This window comes from Arachis ipaensis, chromosome B5, assembly GCF_059453495.1.
Source record: "Arachis ipaensis isolate K30076 ecotype BB chromosome B5, ASM5945349v1, whole genome shotgun sequence".
Lineage (NCBI taxonomy): Eukaryota > Viridiplantae > Streptophyta > Magnoliopsida > Fabales > Fabaceae > Arachis > Arachis ipaensis.
In genome coordinates, this window is record NC_142440.1 from 28,892,183 (window position 1) to 28,912,238 (window position 20,056).

Here is a 20,056-nt window from a genome sequence, read left to right on the forward strand (position 1 = left end):
GCGCCAGATTGGTGCTTGTTCTGGGCGTTGAATGCCCATTTGTTGCCCATTTCTGGCGTTGAACGCCAGAACCATGCTTGTTCTGGGCGTTCAGCGCCAGCTCTTCTCCAGGGTGCAATTCTGGCATTCAAACGCCCAGATGCTGCCCATTTTTGGCGTTCAGCGCCAGAACCATACTCTGTTCTGGCGTTGAACGCCAGCCAGATGCTTCTTACTGGCGTTTAAACGCCAGTGAGATCCTCCTCCAAGGTGTGATTTTTCTTCTACTGTTTTTGATTCCGTTTTCAATTTTTATATTTATTTTGTGACTCCACATGATCATGAACCTAATAAAACATGAAAGAACAATAAAATTAGATAAATAAAAATTAGGTTACCTCCCAACAAGCGCTTCTTTAATGTCAATAGCTTGACAGTGGGCTCTCATGGAGCCTCACAGATGTTCAGAGCATTGTTGAGACTTCCCAACACCAAACTTAGAGTTTGACTGTAGGGGCTCTGGTTGACTCTGTTTTGAGAGAAGCTTTTTATGCTTCCTCTCCATGTTTACAGAAGGATGACCTCGATTTTTAAACACAAGGGAGTCCTCATTCAATTGAAGGACTAGTTCACCTCTGTCAATATCAATCACAGCTCTTGCTGTGGCTAGGAAGGGTCTTCCAAGGATGATGGATTCATCCTCATCCTTCCCAGTATCTAGGACTATGAAATCAGCAGGGATGTAAAGGCCTCCAACCTTTACTAACACGTCCTCTACTTGTCCATAAGCCTGTTTTCTTAAATTGTCTGCCATCTCTAATGAGATTTTAGCAGCTTGCACCCCAAAGATTCCCAGTTTCTCTATTACAGAGAGGGGCATGAGGTTTATCCCTGAACCAAGATCACACAGAGCTTTTTCAAAGATCATGGTGCCTATGGTACAAGGTATTAGAAACTTTCCAGGATCCTGTTTCTTCTGAGGCAATGTCAGTTGATCCAGATCACTCAGTTCATTGGTGAACAAGGGAGGTTCATCTTCCCAAGTCTCAATACCAAATAATTTGGCATTCAGCTTCATGATTGCACCAAGGTACTTGGTAACTTGCTCCTCAGTAACATCCTCATTCTCTTCAGAAGAGGAATACTCATCAGAGCTCATGAATGGCATAAGGAGGTTTAATGGAATCTCTATGGTCTCTAGATGAGCCTCAGATTCCTTTGGTTCCTCAAAGGGAAACTCCTTATTGATCACTGGATGTCCCAGGAGGTCTTCCTCACTGGGATTCACGTCCTCCCCTTCCTCTTTGGATTCGGCCATGATGGTTATATCAATGGCCTTGCACTCTCCTTTTGGATTTTCTTCTGTATTGCTTGGGAGAGTACTATGAGGGATTTCAGTGACTCTTTTACTCAGCTGGCCCACTTGTGCTTCCAAATTTCTAATGGAGGATCTTGTTTCATCCATGAAACTCATAGTGGCCTTAGATAGATCAGAGACTAAGTTTGCTAAATTAGAGGTATTTTGTTCAGAGTTCTCTGTCTGTTGCTGAGTGGATGATGGAAAAGGCTTGCTATTGCTAAACCTGTTTCTTCCATCATTATTAAAGCCTTGTTGAGGCTTTTGTTGATCCTTCCATGAGAAATTTGGATGATTTCTCCATGATGAGTTATAGGTGTTTCCATAAGGTTCACCTAAGTAATTTACCTCTACTATTGCAGGGTTCTCAGGATCATAGGCCTCTTCTTCAGAAGGCGCCTCTTGAGTACTGTTGGATGTAGCTTGCATTCCATTCAGACTCTGAGAGATCATATTGACTTGCTGAGTCAATATTTTGTTCTGAGCCAATATGGCATTCAGAGTATCAATTTCAAGAACTCCCTTCTTCTGAGGCGTCCCATTACTCACAGGATTCCTCTCAGAAGTGTACATGAACTGGTTATTAGCAACCATCTCAATGAGTTCTTGAGCTTCTGCAAGCGTTTTCTTTAGGTGAATGGATCCACCTACAGAAGTATCCAATGACATTTTAGCTAATTCAGAAAGACCATCATAGAATATATCTAGGATGGTTCATTCTGAAAGCATGTCAGAAGGACACTTTTTGGTCAGTTCCTTGTATCTCTCCCAAGCTTCATAGAGGGATTTACCTTCTTTCTGTCTGAAGGTTTGGACATCCACTCTAAGCTTACTAAGCTTTTGAGGAGGAAAGAACTTGGCTAAGAAAGCCTTGACCAGCTTATCCCAAGAGTTCAGGCTATCCCTAGGTTGAGAGTCCAACCATATTCTAGCTCTGTCTCTCACAGCAAAAGGGAAAAGCATGAGCCTGTAGACTTCAGGATCTACTCCATTAGTCTTAACAGTATCACAGATCTGCAAAAATTCAGTTAAGAACTGATAAGGATCTTCAGATTGAAGTCCATGAAACTTGCAGTTCTGCTGCATCAGAGAAACTAATTGAGGTTTCAGCTCAAAATTGTTTGCTCCAATGGCAGGGATGGAGATGCTTCTTCCATGTAAATTGGGATTAGGTGCAGTAAAGTCACCAAGCATTCTCCTTGCATTATTATTATTTTCGGCTGCCATCTCCTCTTCCTGTTCGAAAATTTCTGAAAGGTGCTTGCTGGATTGTTGTAATTTAGCTTCTCTTAGTTTCCTCTTCAGAGTCCTTTCAGGTTTTGGATCTGCTTCAACAAGAATATTCTTGTCTTTGCTCCTGCTCATATGAAAAAGAGGGAATAGAAAAATAATAATAATAGGGATCCTTTTTACCACAGTATAGAGGTCCCTGTGTGAGTAGAAGAAAGGAAGAGTAGAAGAAAAGAAGAAGAGAAAATCTGAACTCAGAGAGAGAGGGGGGATTTTTGAAAATAATTTTTGAAAAAGAGTTAGTGATTTTCGAAAATAGTTTTTGAAAAAGGTTGGTAATTTTCGAAATTTAAAATCAAAAATTAAAATAATTAGTTAATTAAAAAGAAATTTTGAAAAAGAGGGAAGATATTTTCGAAAATTAGAGAGAGAGAGAGAGAAGTAGTTAGGTAGTTTTGAAAAAGATAAGAAACAAACAAAAAGTTAGTTAGTTAGTTGAAACAAATTTGAAAATCAATTTTGAAAAAAATAAGAAGATAGGAAGTTAGAAAAGATATTTTAAAATCAAATTTTTGAAAAAGATATTATAAGAAGATATTTTGGAAAAGATATTATTGAAACTAGTTTTGAAAAAGATTTAATTTTTAAAATCACAATTAATGACTTGATTCACAAGAAATCACAAAATATGATTCTAGAACTCAAAGTTTGAATCTTTCTTAACAAGTAAGTAACAAACTTGAAATTTTAGAATCAAACCATTAATTGTTGAAGATATTTTCGAAAATTATGAGATAAAATTAAGAAAAGATTTTTGAAAAATATTTTTAAAATTTTCGAAAATAACTAAGAAAAATGAAAAAGATTTGATTTTTGAAAAAGATTTTGAAAAAGATAAGATTTTTAAATTGAAAATTTGATTTGACTCATAAGAAACAATTGAATTTTTAAAAATTTTTGAAAAAGTCAATCCAAATTTTTGAATTTTATGAGAGAAAAAAGGAAAGATATTTTTTGATTTTTTTGAATTTTTAATGATGAAAGAGAAAAACATGAAAACTGATGCAATGCATGAAAATTTTGGATCAAAGCATGTGATGAATGCAAGAACACTATGAATGTCAAGATGAACACCAAGAACACTTTGAATGTCAAGATGAACATCAAGAACTTATTTTTGAAAATTTTTATATGCAAAGAAAACATGCAAGAGACCAGACTTAGAAATCTTTCATGTTTCGACTTTATGAATGCAAAAATGCACATGTAAAACAAGAAAAGACACAAAACAAGAAAAAATCAAGATCAAACAAGAAGACTTACCAAGAACAACTTAAAGATCATGAAGAACACTATGAATGCATGATTTTTTTCGAAAAATGCAGGATGAATATGCAATTGACACCAAACTTAAAAATTGACTCAAGACTCAAACAAGAAACATAAAATATTTTTTATTTTTATGATTTCTAATTTTTTTTGTATTTTTATTTTATATTTTTCGAAAATCAGTGTAAAAAAAAATAAGGATTCCAAAATTTTTAATATGAATTCCAGGAATCTTGTATTCTTATTCTAAAGCTCCAATCTGAGGGTTGGGCATGGCTTAATAGCCAGCCAAGCTTTAGTATGTGACTCAGACATGACACGGCTGACATTCCAATTAACTTGCTTCCATGCTGATGGTTGGAAGCCTCAGTCTAAAAGAATTTAGACATGGCTTTACAGCCAGCCAGGCTTCACATGCTTCATGAAACACTAGAATTCATTCTTAAAAATTCTGAAGAACATAAATTAAATATTTTTAAAAAGAATTTTTAATAATTTTTTTTTTCGAAAACAGATGAGAAATATTTGAAAGATTTTTGAAAAATTTTTGAAAAGAAAACAAAAAGAAAATTACCTAATCTGAGCAACAAGATGAACCGTCAGTTGTCCAAACTCGAACAATCCCCAGCAACGGCGCCTAAAACTTGGTGCACGAAATTATGATCTCAGGCAACGGCACCAAAAACTCTGTACGCACGTCTTAATAAAATCGTTTTTCATTCACAACTTCGATACAACTAACCCGCAAGTGCACTGGGTCGTCCAAGTAATAAACCTTACGTGAGTAAGGGTCGATCCCACGGAGATTGTTGGTATGAAGCAAGCTATGGTCATCTTGTAGATCTCAGTCAGGTGGAAAATAATTGATTATGGAGTTTTCAAAATTAAATAATAAAATAAATAGAGAATAAAGATAGAAATACTTATGTATATCATTGGTGAGAATTTCAGATAAAGGTATAAAGATGCTTTCGTCCCTCTGAACTTCTGCTTTCCTGCTGTCTTCATCCAATCAATCTTACTCCTTTCTATGGCTGGCTCTATGTAAGGACATCACCATTGTCAATGGCTACTTTTCATCCTCTCTGGAAAATGGTCCGATGCGCTGTCACTGCATGGCTAATCGTCTGGAGGCATCACCGTAGTCAATGGCTGCATCCTATCCTCTTGTGAAAATGGTCCAAATGCTCTGTCACAGCACGGCTAATCATCTTGAGGTTCTCGATCATACTGGAATAGGATTCACCCTCCTTTTGCGTCTGTCACTACGCCCAGCACTCGCGAGTTTGAAGTTCGTCACAGTCATTCAATCCCAGAATCCTACTCGGAATACCACAGACAAGGTTTAGACTTTCCGGATTCTCATGAATGCCGCCATCAATCTAGCTTATACCACGAAGATTCTGATTAAGAGATCCAAGAGATAATCATTCAATTGAAGGTAGAACGGAAGTGGTTGTCAGGCACGCGTTCGTAGGGAATGATGATGATTGTCACGTTCATCACATTCATGTTGAAGTGCGAATGAATATCTTAGAAGCGAAATAAGTTGAATTGAATAGAGAAACAGTAGTACTTTGCATTAAATCATGAGGAACAGCAGAGCTCCACACCTTAATCTATGGAGTGTAGAAACTCTACCATTGAAAATACATAAGTGAAAGGTCCAGGCATGGCCGAATGGCCAGCCCCAAAAACGTGATCAAAGATAGCATAAAACTGATCAAAGATGTCTAATACAATAGTAAAAAGTCCTATTTATACTAAACTAGTTACTAGGGTTTACAGAAGTAAGTAATTGATGCATAAATCCACTTCCAGGGCCCACTTGGTGTGTGCTTGGGCTGAGCTTGAATGTTACACGTGTAGAGGTCAATCTTGGAGTTGAACGCCAGTTTGTAACGTATTTCTGGCGTTCAACTCTGGCTTGTGACGTGTTTCTGGCGTTTAACTCCAGACAGCAGCATAGAACTGGCGTTCAACGCCCTTTTACGTCATCTAAACTCGGCCAAAGTATGGACTATTATATATTGCTGGAAAGCCCTGGATGTCTACTTTCCAACGCAATTGGAAGCGCACCATTTTGAGTTCTGTAGCTCCAGAAAATCCACTTTGAGTGCAGGGAGGTCAGAATCCAACAGCATCAGCAGTCCTTCTTCAACCTCTGAATCTGATTTTTGCTCAAGTCCCTCAATTTCAGCCAGAAAATAATACACAAACTCATAGTAAAGTCCAGAAATGTGAATTTAACATAAAAACTAATGAAAACATCCCTAAAAGTAACTAGATCCTACTAAAAACATACTAAAAACAATGCCAAAAAGCGTATAAATTATCCGCTCATCACCCACGTCTCCATAAATGAGGGTCACTCCAAATATAATATTTGAAATCACTCCTTAGTTTATCTCTTTGGTTTTTGGAAAAATTGGAAGAAAAGATCTAGGCGACCAAGTAATTAGCCATAGGAGCAAACCAATGGGTACTACTAGAGATTGCTTGCAAGCCATCTAACGGGAATGAATTTTCTATAGGAAATGGATCATATTTAATATGCTCAAGACGGCTCAAATGATCCACTCATATTTAATGTGCTCAATGTCAAATTCTTGCAAGAGCAAGATCCAACGAATGAGTATAGGCTTCGATTCATTCTTTGATAGCAAATACTTGAGGGCCGCTTGATCCTAGTACACTACTATCTTAGAGCCTAGCAAGTACGATCTAAACTTGTCTAATGCAAAAACAACCGCTCAGAGCTCTTTCTCGGTAGTAGTGTAATTCAATTGCACCGCATCCATTGTCTTTGAAGTATAGGCAATAATATAGGGAAGCTTACTCTCGTGCTGTGCAAGCGCAACACCCACAGCATGATTGGAGGCATCACACATGATTTCAAATGGTTGTGTCCAATCAGGGCACCTCACAATTGGAGCTATGGTTAGGGCCGTCCTCAGCTTCTCAAATGCCTCTTTGCAAGTATCGTAGAATTCAAATTCAACATCCTTTTGCAATAGATTGGACAGAGGTAGGGCTATCTTGCTGAAATCCTTGATGAATCGTCTATAAAAATCTGCGTGTCCCAAAAAGGAATGGACCTTCCTTATAGAAGAGGGATAAGGCAAACTAGCAATAACACCAACCTTAGCTGGGTCAACAGAAATTCCATCGCTAGAAACAACATGTCCCAACACTATACCTTTCCCAACCATAACATGACATTTTTCAAAATTTAATACAAGGTTAGTGTTGACATATTTTTCCAAAACCTTAGCTAAGTTGTTTAAACAGAAGTCAAAAGAGGTACCATATATGCTGAAATCATCCATAAAAACTTTCAAACAATTTTTCATAAGATCAAAAAAGATACTTGTCATGCACCTTTGGAACATAGCTGGTGCATTGAATAAGTTGAATGGCAACCTTTTATAATCAAAGGTTCCAAAGGGGCAAGTAAAAGTTGTCATTTTCTGATCTTCAGGAGTAATGTGTATTTGAAAGTAACCAGTAAAACCATCAAAAAAGCAATAATGGGATTTACCAGATAACCTGTCTAACATCTGGTCGCTGAATGGTAAAGGGTAGTGATCCTTTCTAGTTGCAACATTGACTCTTCTATAATTAATGCAAACCCGCCAAGAATTTTGAACCCTTGTTGTGAATATTTCACCATCTTCCTTCTTCACTGTTGTGATCCCAGACTTCTTAGGAACTACCTGAATCAGACTCACCCACTCGCTGTTAGAAATCGGGTAGATAATATCCGCATCTAGTAGTCTAGTGATCTCTTTTTTCACCACGTCAAGAATCATCGGATTAAGCCTTCTTTGTGGTTGTCTCACTGGCCGAGCTCCGTCTTCAAGGAAGATGCAATGCATGCATGTGTGTAGGCTAATCAACACAATGTCGGCTAAGCTCCAACTAATGGCTCTTCGATGCTTTCTTAAAACCTCAAAGAGCTTCTCCTCCTCTTGTGTAGAGAGCTCACTTGTAATGATGACTGAAAATTTGTTATTATTCTCAAGGAAAGCATATTTAAGATGAGGAGGTAAAGGTTTTAACTCATCACTCAACTCATATTGTGGTTCCTTGTCCTCATGACCATGGAAAGCATTCTCATCAATTTTCTCATGTTCACCCACACCTTGAATCTTGTTAAAGACTCACGTCTCCATGAATCTCCTTTTGTACTTCAGCTACCACTTCATCGATGATATCATACCGAAGGATGGAGTGCTCCTCTGGTGGATGCCTCATTGCTTCTTCCAAATTGAACTTAATGGTCTTGTCACCAACCTCAAATGAATAAGTGCTAGTGAAGGTATCTAGCTTAAATTTTGAGGTCTTTAGAAAAGGGTCTACCAAGCAGAATGGATGAAGGTTTCCCATTATTCATTGGAGGTATCTCAAGAATATAAAAATCAACAGAGAATACCAAATCCTTAATCCGCACAAGCACATCTTCTGCTATCCCGACCACGGTAATAACACTCTTGTCGGCCAAAATAAACTTCACGGTCGACCTCTTCAATGGAGCCAAATTCAACCATGCAAATGCTGAGAGGGGTATAATGCTTACGTACGCACCCAAGTCACACATACAGTCATATAATGCAACACCACCAATCCAGCAAGAAACTAAACATGGTCCCAGATTACTACATTTCTCCGAAATAGAATTCATCAACAAAGATATAGAGCTACCCAAAGAAAGAGTTTCAAGCTCACATATCCTATCCTTGTGTGTGCATAGGTCTTTCAAAAACTTGGCATACTTGGGGATTGTTGAATAACATCAAGGAGTGGGATTGTTACCTCAACCTTTTTGAAAACTTGCATCACGTTGAGATCAAATTCCAGAGCCTTCTTAGCTTTCTTGACCATAGTGGAAAAGGGGATGGGAATAGGCTCATCTATCATGGCCTTCCTCTTAGGCTCTTTGAGGTTCAATTCATCTTCTTCTTGCCTTGACACTTCCTCCTCATTCACATCTTGTGTCTCAACAACTACTTTTTTATTGTGAACATCCTCTACGGTCTTAGGAATCACTTCCTCCAACTAGGTTCTGGACCTTAGGGTGATTGCATTGAGGCTACTCTTTGAGTTAAGGAGAGGTTGAGAGGGAAGGCTATTAGAACTAGAAGGTTGGGAGGTGTTTGTGGTGTTGTTAAAAAAGGGCAAAGATATTCTAGAAGAGCCTCGACTATGGAAGCCATTTATTCACGAAGAATTCTATGGTTTTTATCTTGTTTCTCTACCATAGACTGGAGTCTCTCTTGCTCTTGGAGGAATGGATGGAGGGAATCCTCAATAGATGGTTGATTGGGAGAAGAAGAAGAAGGTTGGTTGGTGGGAGATTGTTGTCTTTGATGGGGTGGTCGGTATCTTTGGTTATGGGATTGGTTTTTGTGTTGATGTTGGAATGGTTGATTGTGGTGAGTTTGGTTGCTTTGGTAAGAGTGGTTGTTGAAGGGTGGTTGAGAAGAGGATTGGTAACTTTGTTGGTGTTGAGAAGGAGGGTTGGATGGCCATTGGTTCCACCTTTGGTGGGAGTTATCCCGCCACCCTTGAATGTAATTGTTCCAATGAGAGTAGGAACCTTGGTTTAGAGGGTGGTAGGAAAAATGGTCGTTATAAGGGTTAGTCACCGCAAGAGTGCAATCTCCTTGAATTTGAGGGTATTCATCGGTGTAGTGTAAAGTGCAAGAACATACACCACACACTCTAGGAGGTCCCTTAATTTGAAAGATTTGGGGTGGAGCTTGGATAGCTTGCATGGATAAAGAAGAATATTGCCCTTGATGAATTTTCTTGAGAAGATAGTCATCTCCCCAAGTACCTTGGTCAAAGCCGTATCGGAAGAAGATACTTCTGCCACACTCTTTGGGTGATTGTTCCTCACTTTAGCATGTTGATTGGTGTAATACCTGATGAACAGATTTTTGCTAGTAGAGAATTCACAAATAAAATCTCATTGTAAGTATGGTTTCTAAACCAACAATAATCCTTTCATACAAAAATTTAGTTGTCACTAAAGCAAACCCAATAAAAATAATAACCAAAGTATTTAAACCTCGGGTCATCTCTCAAGGAATTGCAGGAAAGTGTTCTTATAATTGGTTATGCAAAGATATATTTTGGGGTTCTGTGAATAAGAGAACAAGAAAAAGTAAATGGTAATAAAAATCAAATAATAAAGAGGTCTTGGCAAGGTTTTTTGGTCAAGGATCTCTATCCTTATCACTAACCACAACATGAGAATTGGCAAGGATCAATCCCATTAAATCATCCTCTAACTAGTAGTAAAGGAAAGTTAAATGAGCTATATCAATCCAAGTCCATAAGTCCTAGCTCTCTGATAAACCACTATTTTATGGTTTATCTTGTGCTCAATTGAGTGATTTTTATCAACTCTTTACCCACTTATTCATACTATTTGCATGGTTTTACATTTTTCTTCCTAATTTTGTGCTATGATTGAAAACATGTTTCCTGGGCCTTTAAATTTCCAATATTAATCCTCTTTTATTACCATTAGATGCCTTGATATATGTGTTAAGTGATTTCAGAGTTTATAGGGCAGGAATGGCTTAGATGATGGAAAGGAAGCATGCAAAAATGGAAGGAATACAAGAAGTTGAAGAAATTGCTAAGCTGTCCAGCCTGACCTCTTCGCACTCAAACGGTCATAACTTGAGCTACAGAGGTCCAAATGAGATAGTTTTAGTTGTGTTGAAAAGCTAACGTCCGGGGCTTCGCAATGATATATAATTTGCCATAGCTTCCTCGATACCAGACGACGCGAACGCGTGAATCATGCGGACGCGTGACCTGGCAGAAACGCAATCCACGCAAACGCGTGGACGACGCTTCCGCGTCACTTTCCCGCGACCTGTACATACCAGAATATGCTGGGAGCGATTTTTGGGCTGTTTTGATCCAGTTTTCAGCCCAGAAAACACAGATTAAAGGCTATAAAGTGGGGGAATGCATCCATTCATTGATAAGCTCATAATTCATAATTTTAGATGTAGTTTTTAGAGAGAGAGGTTCTCTCCTCTCTCTTAGGATTTAGGATTAGGATTCCTCTTAAAAGAATTAGGATTTCAACTTTATTATTCCAACTTACAATTTCTTCTGAGTTCCAGGTTCAATGTTCCTTTTATTTATTTTATCAATTCAGTTTATGAACTCTTTATGTTTAGATTGAATTTCTTTTATTAATGCAATTGAGGTATTTCAGATTTATGATTCTTATTTAGCTTTTTATATTCTTGGCTTTAATTGATTAACTGGAGGCTCTTGAGTTATCAAACTTATCGTGATTGTTAATTAATTTCTCTAATTGAATTGAATTCCACTAACTCTAGTCTTTCCTTAGGAGTTGGCTAGGACTTGGGGATCTAACTAATTAGTCCACTTGACTTTCCCTTGCTTTCGTAAAGGTTAACTAAGTGGGGTTAAACTCAATTCTCATAAGGATAACTAGGATAGGACTTCCGAATTTTCATACCTTGCCAAGAGATTTTATTATTATTAATTTATTTTTCTTGTCATTTAAATTACTTGCTTCTTATTTCAAAAACGCCCAATTTATAAAACTCATAACCAATAATAAGAACATACCTCCCTGCAGTTCCTTGAGAAGACGACCCGAGGTTTGAATACTTCAGTTTATAAATTTTATTGGGTTTGTTACTTGTGACAACCAGAACTTTTGTAAGAAAGGTTGATTGCTTGGTTTAGAAACTATACTTGCAACGAGAATTTATTCTGAATTCTAACTGTCAATCTTCCGTTCTTCACTCTCCACCAATTCAATTAGTGAGAACTAGAATTAATGGCTCCAATCATCAATTACTTGGACATTAGTAACTCAAGAGTCCCTAAGTTACCATCCAAGCCAAGAACATAAAATCCTACTCTAACATCCTTCCAAGCATTTTATCAAACACTTGGTAGGCACAAAATAAAAGCATAGAAAAGTAATAATAGAATATAAGATCTAAAACTAATAATTGCAAGATCAAATATTAACAAATAAAGGAAGAAGCAATAAACATCAAATACCTCAAATTGCATTAAATAGAAAATCAAATCTAACATGGAGTTCATAAATTCAATTGGGAAGATAAATAAACTAGAATGCTAAGACAATTAAAAGTAGAAGAGAAACTAAATTAAAGGAACATTGAACCTGGAATTGAGAAAAAATAAACCTAAAACTAAGAGAAATCCTAAAACCTAGAGAGAGGAGAGGGCCTCTCTCCCTAGAAAAGTACATCTAAAACCTAAATTATGAATAATGAGAAGTATGAATGAATGATTGATTCCCCCCACTCTGTAGCTTTTAATCTATGTTTTCTGGGCCGAAAACAGGGTCAAAAATAGCCCAGAAATTTCCCCAGTGTTTTCTGATGCATCCAGCACGTGGTTCTCTGTCACGCGTACGCGTGGATTGAACTTTCGCCAGGTCATGCGTACGCGTGATCCACGCGTGTGCGTCTCCTAACAGCATCGCAACTATGGCAAATTATATCTCATTTCGAAGCCCTGGATGTTACCTTTTCAACGCAATTGGAACCGCCTCATTTGGACCTCTGTAGCTCAAGTTATGGTTAATTAAGTACGAAGAGGTTAGGCTTGACACCTTTACAATTCCTTCAATTTCTTGTATTCCTTCCACTTTTGCATGATTCCTTTTCATCCCCTAAGCTATTCCTGCCCTGTAAACCCTGAAATCACTTAACACACATATCATGGCATCGAATGGTAATAAGAGGGGATTAAACATAGCAACTTTAAGGCCAAAGAAGCATGTTTTCAATCATAGCACAAAATTAGGAAGGAAAATGTAAAACATGCGAATTATATGAATAAGTGTGAGTTTAGTGGATAAAATCCACTCAATTAAGCATAAGATGTACCATGAAATAGTGGTATATCAAATCTCCCCACACTTAAGCATTAGCATGTCCTCATGCTAAGCTCAAGGAGACAAAAGGAATGAATGGGGGAAAGTAAGACTCATGAAATGCAACCTATGAATGCAACTATATGCCAAGATGTTTCTATCTACTTGGTTAAAAATAAATAAGCTCTACATGACAAAAATAAACTAGATTTCACTAATTTAAATCACATAATAAAAGACAGGTAAACTTGAAAGAAGATAGCTCATGAAAGCAGGGAACATAGAATCAAGCATTGAACCCTCACAGGAAGTGTATATGCACTCTAATCACTCAAGTGTCTAGGGTTAATCCACTCTACTCTTCTCTAGTCATGCTTCCTAAAACTTTGTTCTTCATCTAACCAATCAACAAATATTTAGTATACCAATGCAAACATCATGAGGTCTTTTCAAGGTTATAATGGGGCTAAGGTAAGGGTGAGGATATATGTATGGCCAAGTGAGCTATAATATGAATCTTTGACTAACCTAAGCTTTCACCTAACACACACACACTCTATGTAACTCTAAAATCATGCCTAGCTACCCATAATTCCCACTTTTGCATCACATACTCATGTACCAAATTTTCCTTAATTTCACCACATATGCATTGATCTTTTATTAAACTTAGCTTTGGGGTAATTTTGTCCCCTTATTTAATTACTTATTTATTTATCATTTTTTTTATTTTTTTTTTATTTTTTTTTTTGATGAACATGAAAGCAAACTTAATTTATCAATGCACATGGTTTTTCTGGTCTCACATGAGTAGGTACCCAAATTTCCAATATTTAAATAAAGTAGAAACACAACACAATTTCATCAACCCAAGTTCCCACAATTCTCCACACTTAATTAATACACAATCTCTATCTTAAGCTAACTAAAGATTCACTTAGTGTAATTAATTATTTTTTCGCTTAAGGCTAGTGATGGGGTAAAATATAGAACAAAAGGGGATTAAAAGGCTCAAAGTGGCAAATAATGGAAATTGAAAGGGTAGGCTATTTGGGATAAGTGAGCTAATAATAATTGATGGCCTCAATCATACGTATGCATGTAAATACACTAAACAATGGACATATAGAATGGAACAAAATATAGATTACAATTGTAGAGAAAAAAACACACAAGAATTTCATGGTTAAATACTGTAACCATATAATTAAGCTCAAAATCTCACAGGTTGTGTGTTCTTAGCTATAATTCATGTTCCAAATTATAATCTTCAAACAAGTTTAACACAAAAGTTTTCAATTTAAATTAGTGAAATATTATAAAAATTTCTTGAAAAAGAAAATATTACTTCAACCAAGTAGTAGCTAAATGCACAAAATTAAACAAACATGCAATCAAACATGCAAATGCAACAATGAACTAAGAAAGAAAATAAAACATTGGTGTTGAGAAAAATAACTAACCCACGGAAATCGGTATCGACCTCTCCACACTTAAAAATTGCACCGTCCTCGGTGCATGCAAAGAAGGGTAAGTGGACGGGTTGCTACAACTGATGCTTTTCTCCAAAGATTGTGCAGATGGACTTGTTTGTCGTCCCATTGATAAGCTTTTCCTTTCCCTTCTTGGTGGTCATCCTGAAAGAAGAGGAAAGAGAAGAAATTAACCCAGAAATAAAGATAGAAAACAAATAAAATATGGTTGGGTTAATGCCAAATAATGAGAGTCTCAATTACATGGTAGCTACAACATGCAAGTGAGAAAGTAATAGAAGCAAATGGCATATCAATAGTATAAAAATTGCAACAATGGGGAAGAGATAGTAGTTAATGAAAGACAATATAAGTTCATGTCAATGCAAAAGGGACATAGGTATCATAAAACACTACAAGAAAAATACCTATTCAGCCACACTTTTTTTAAGTTACATTTGAAAAGCGTAGCCTATTCTATGAATAGGCTATGCTTTTCTCCGTGCTGCCTTTTTATATGAGAAAGGATACACAATTGTGGCATCATTTAAAAAGTGTAGCCTTAGGTATTTTAGAAATCACTTATAAAGCGTTGCCGTAGGTTGACATCTATAGGTTCAGTTTTTGTATCAAAGGGGACACTTTTTGAGAGTAGCCTATTTATTAAGTTTTGGGTGCGTTTTTAAAAGTGATGCCTAATGTGTCTAGAGCAAAAAATTTGACACTTAGGGAATTTTTTCCTCTTTTCCCTAAAAGCAAAGTCACACTTCGTAAAATTTTTGTCATTCCCTCCAAATCTCACTGATCACCTCCAAAGCACGCACCTTCATCCCCTTTCGTAAACCCTCGAAAGCTCACGCAGCATCCATTGACCCTCTTCACTCTGCCTCCAAAGCTCACCATCAATCGTCGCCCCCCACTCAATCTCTTCACTCTCACCATTGACCCTCTCATTGTCGCTCTCGCCATTGACCCTCTCACTCTCGCCATTGACCCTCTCACCACAAGAAGAAACCCTCTCAATCTTGCCAGTGACCATCGTCGCCCCCCACTCACCACTCATCCACACTCACCACTCTCCACATTGCTGCACCACTGACTGTCGCTCCTCTTCGCCATCTTGCACTGATCGTCACTACGCCGCCCTCACCATCATCGCTGCTGCCGCTCTCACCATCGTCATTTCCGTGCTTCTCATCATCGTCTTCTCTGTGCTCACATCATTGAATAGGTATGTAGTGATTTCTATTTGGTTCTGAAATTTCAGAGGCTTAGGGTTCCAATTTTAGGGGTTTTAATTTGGGGATTTTAATCTGTGAAATATGGGTTTGTGAACCGTAATTTGATAACATGCATGCTGTTGTTGAGGAAGATGTGTGGTATTTTAGGGTTTGTGAACTGTGATTTAATATACAGCTTGTCTATTTTCTCTGTATTTTTGTTTGTGAGACTGAATCCAAATGCAGCATTAATAATTTTCTCAATGAATAAGTTGGCTTCCGTTTCTCTGTTTTCAGCTTCTGTTTCTTCTAGAAAACTTGGCTTTTGACGTATCTTACATTCTCTTATAAGTTTTTCATTTTTATCTTTTTTGTGTGTTTTTCTGTTTCATTTTAAAGTTTGTTCCTTTTACTTGATCTCCATGTCTAAAGGCATTACTGTGTTATAGAACTGATTTCTTTGTGGGAAAACTCCCCCCCTCCCCATCTTTTTTCCCTGGATCTTATGTGAGCTATGATAGCTCTGTTCAGAAGGGTATTTCAAAAGTTGAGAAGGAAGCCAAGGTAGTATTGATAATGACAAGAGATCACTAGAAACTTACTTGCAATCTTCAGTTAAGAAGTTAAAAGTCTCAATTTTAGGTGTATGAAACAAGACTGAGCTAGTTTTTAAGGAGCCCATTGTCTCTACTGAACAGGAATAGAGAAAGAATTTGGGTTGGTTCAATATTCTATTAAGGAATGTCAAACAAAGAGAAGGGATTGCACTCCCCAGAGAGAGATATTGAGAGCTATATTTCAAAGAAGAATGATGAAATGATTAAATTAAGAACTAGCTAGCTTTGTCTCAAATTGGTTTAATGAAAATGTTAACAAATTATAAGTAAAACTGACCAGCCATCAAATTGTAAATTGATAAAGTTTGAATTGAGGGTGTTTCAGTAATTTACAAGTTAACCTCATAATTGAGGCGTCTTAGCACCACCAAGGCGAATACTTTGCCAACTTAGTTTATTGAAATTCGATTGTTTTTAGGTTTTTTTATACTACAATATCTAAGAATATCAATATGTATCATTTCTCCTTTTGTTCATGGTTGGTTTTTTCATTAGCTTATTCATTGAGACTGAAACCAAATGCATGTTGAGGATTAATAATTTTCTTCGTCCGAAATTGTGTTTCCTTTTCAAGAGCAAAATTTGGTGGCTGCCATGAGTTTTAGATTGTTTTGATCACTCTCTCTCTCTCTGGCTCTTTGATCTCAACAGGAAAGGCAGCGTTTGCTCAGTGAGCCAGGTAACTTGTCATTTCTCAGCTCCATTATTGTGGTTGCATGCATAATTTGAAGTTTCCCTTCTTGTGTGTATTTGAGTAGGCACACCTGTCTCAATAAACTTGCTCTAAGTCAGACATTGTAAGTTTTCATTTTCTACCTTGTGATTGATTTTTAATTTTATGTCACGGAAAGGGTCTTTCAATTTTGTTTTCATTTTATTTTCCTTGAGGCTTTCTTGGTTGTTCTTTCTTCCCAATTTCCTCTACTCTTTATTTGAAGAGGATTTCTTTTCCTCAGAAGTCAGGTCACACTGTTCTTGTACTTTTCTGATTCTCTCTCTTTCCTCCAATAATATTTCTGCTTTTATTCAAGATCTTGTACTGTAGTAGTGCGGAGTTTTTTTTTTGGGCATTTATAATGTGTAGGGTGGCTAAACGACTTTATGCTTGACTTTTGAAGTTGCTTATTTATTTGATCACTTATTTATCTTAGTTAAAATTATTTTTTAAGCTTTGATGTTTTAGTTGCTGTTTAGTTGTACCTTCTTTCTCTTCTCTCTGTATGTGTGTTTTATTAAATTTTATAATGTTTCATCCACAATGAAGTTGTGGAATGTTGTTGGCTAATGGTTCCTATTAGAGTACTTCTTTCATTTGCATTAAACTTTTTTGTTTCAATGAGTTACTTTGGATTGGTTGACTTTTTCTTAATTTCTTTGGAACTAGCATTTTTCTTCCTTTTTGTTAAGTGATTAATGTGCTTTTTATTTTTATTTATTTTTCCAAAAAAAAAAACTTGAATGCTGGATGGCTTCATGTATACAAACCAGTGGTGCTATGATTCAGATTCATAATTTTGTTCCTTGGATTTTCCTTATCACTTAAGCATTTTTATTTTTGATAACATTGATCACTTTAGTTTAGCAAAAACAAATGGCTAGATTCTTATGCTTAGACTAGTTATACACTTGCCTATGGAATTTTCTTCCTCATTTTCTATGATAGTTCTAAATTTCAGTGATTCTTACTTGAGCTTTACTAATTTTCTACTGATGTAATTTTTTGTTTGATTTGCTATTTTGAACATAGCTAAGAATCGTCCATATATGTGAAGCAACTTTGACTAAGCGGTTGGTAGAGTTTGAGAATACAGAGTCTGTTAGCTTGACAGTATGTTTCTTATTCCCTGTTATTCTTTGAGGTGTAGGCTTAAATGGATGTTACACTGTTGATTGTTGAATAACCTTTTATTAAAGTAATTTTTTACAAAACTTTCTATTGGATAAGAAAATTATACATAATACAGACACACACACACACACACACACACACACACACACACACACACACACACACACACACACACACACACACACACACACACACACACACACACACACACACACACACACACACACACATATATATATATATATATATATCCATTATTGTGGTTATCACTTTCTTCATATAGCCCAATGCCCTTTTTCATCTGTTTTCCTTTATTCACAAATTCAATATGATAAACGAAATTCTAATTAATAGCCATATTTATATACTTCAAATTTTGTTATTTTGCCATTATCTGTTGAATGATTTAATTGCTGTAGCTGCTGCTGGGTCCCAAATCTATTCGATTATATCAATTTAATTCTTGCTAAATGATGATTGTGCTAAATTCGTGGTTAAATGGTTGCATATGGCAATTATAATTTTTTTATGTGTAATTTTTACAGTTATTCGTGGATCAACACATTTTTCGAACTTAGATGTGGTATGTCCTTATCTATTCCTTGTTCTATAGTTTTTTACTTGCATTTACATTAATTACTATGGCTGGAAATGTTTGTTGGCTTTATTAACACTGAAGTTGTATTGCTATGGCTAAAATTTGTTTGTGTAATTCTGGTTGTTGTATTTTTTATTTTGTGCACTTGGTACATATGAATTTGTCCCTATATCTAATTTAAGTGTGAAAGTCTGGTTAATTAGTGCATGAAAAATGCTATAGGGACATATCAGGATTGTGTTAAAGAAAATGAAAGAAAGAAACACCTGTAGATTTTCATGGTTTGAATGAAACAAGATAATACATAATTCCTTGAATTTACCACTTCTGCCGTGACCATATTATTTTTTTTAGTATATGCTTTCTTGGTTTACTATGTCTACGTGTTCCATTTAATTTTTATAATTACGAATGTCATTATAAATATTTTTTTAACTACTTTTCTATATAATTATGTAGGGTAACAATGAAGATTAAGCAATGAAGATTAAGCTGACTATTATTGTGGTTTATTGGCTAAGATAGAGTGCTATATAGAATCTTTACATGTATGGTTGACTAATAATTTTTATTAGAAGATACTTTTATTGGCTAAGTGATATTATGGTTTTGATATGGCTATGCTTACTTTAGTTTGAGATGTATGATTTTTTACAGTTAACTTCATTCTAGTACTTTTGGATCAATATTATAAATAAATTTTGGTTAGAGATAATTTTTATTATATAAAGAAATTATTTAGTATAATTATGTATTTATTTTTATTTTGTAATATTCAACTCATTTAAATAAAAATGCAGAATTATTATACATGTAATCATATTAACTATTATGTTATATTAATAATTATTAGATATATATATATATATATATATATATATATATATATATATATATATATATATATATATATATATATATATATATATATACAGAAAAAAAAAACAAGACCTAAGACTACACTTATATACAGTAGCTATAGTATACAAAAAAAAAAACGAGACCTAAGGCTACACTTATATACAGTAGTTATAGTATACAAAAAAAAAGAGGGACCTAAGGCTACGCTTATAAAAAGTAGCTATGGTATACAATGTGGCTACGCTTTACAAGTGATGCAGTAGCGTTGAAAAGCGTAGCCTATTCTGGAAAAATGAAAGCTGAAAAGCGTAGCCTTTGGTCCTGGACAGCATCACTTGAAAAGCGTAGCCTATTCCCAAATGCCAAAAGCATAGTCCTTAGTGCAGAAAAGCGTAGCCTTTGAGAATAGGCAATGGCCGAATATGAATCACCCCAAAAAGCGTAGCCATAGCCCAAAAAGCATAGCCGTAGCCTAAGGCATCATTTTTTTTTCACTTTTGGCTACACTTTTCAAGTGTACCTGAATGGGTGTTTTTCTTGTAGTGAAAGATTGGCATTGACAGATAAATAATATCACCCAACAATGTAAAACAAGTCACTAAGCACCGAAATAATACAGGAAAAGATACA

At 36.0% G+C, this 20,056-nt stretch overlaps 1 non-coding gene across 1 annotated transcript; it reads left to right on the top strand.

Annotated features, from left to right (window-relative positions):
• Positions 1 to 2,059: 2,059 nt before the first annotated feature.
• LOC148563714 (small nucleolar RNA R71) lies at positions 2,060 to 2,167 on the top strand. The gene has a single exon (XR_015883869.1). It is a non-coding gene; the product is annotated as a small nucleolar RNA R71 (small nucleolar RNA).
• Positions 2,168 to 20,056: the final 17,889 nt, after the last annotated feature.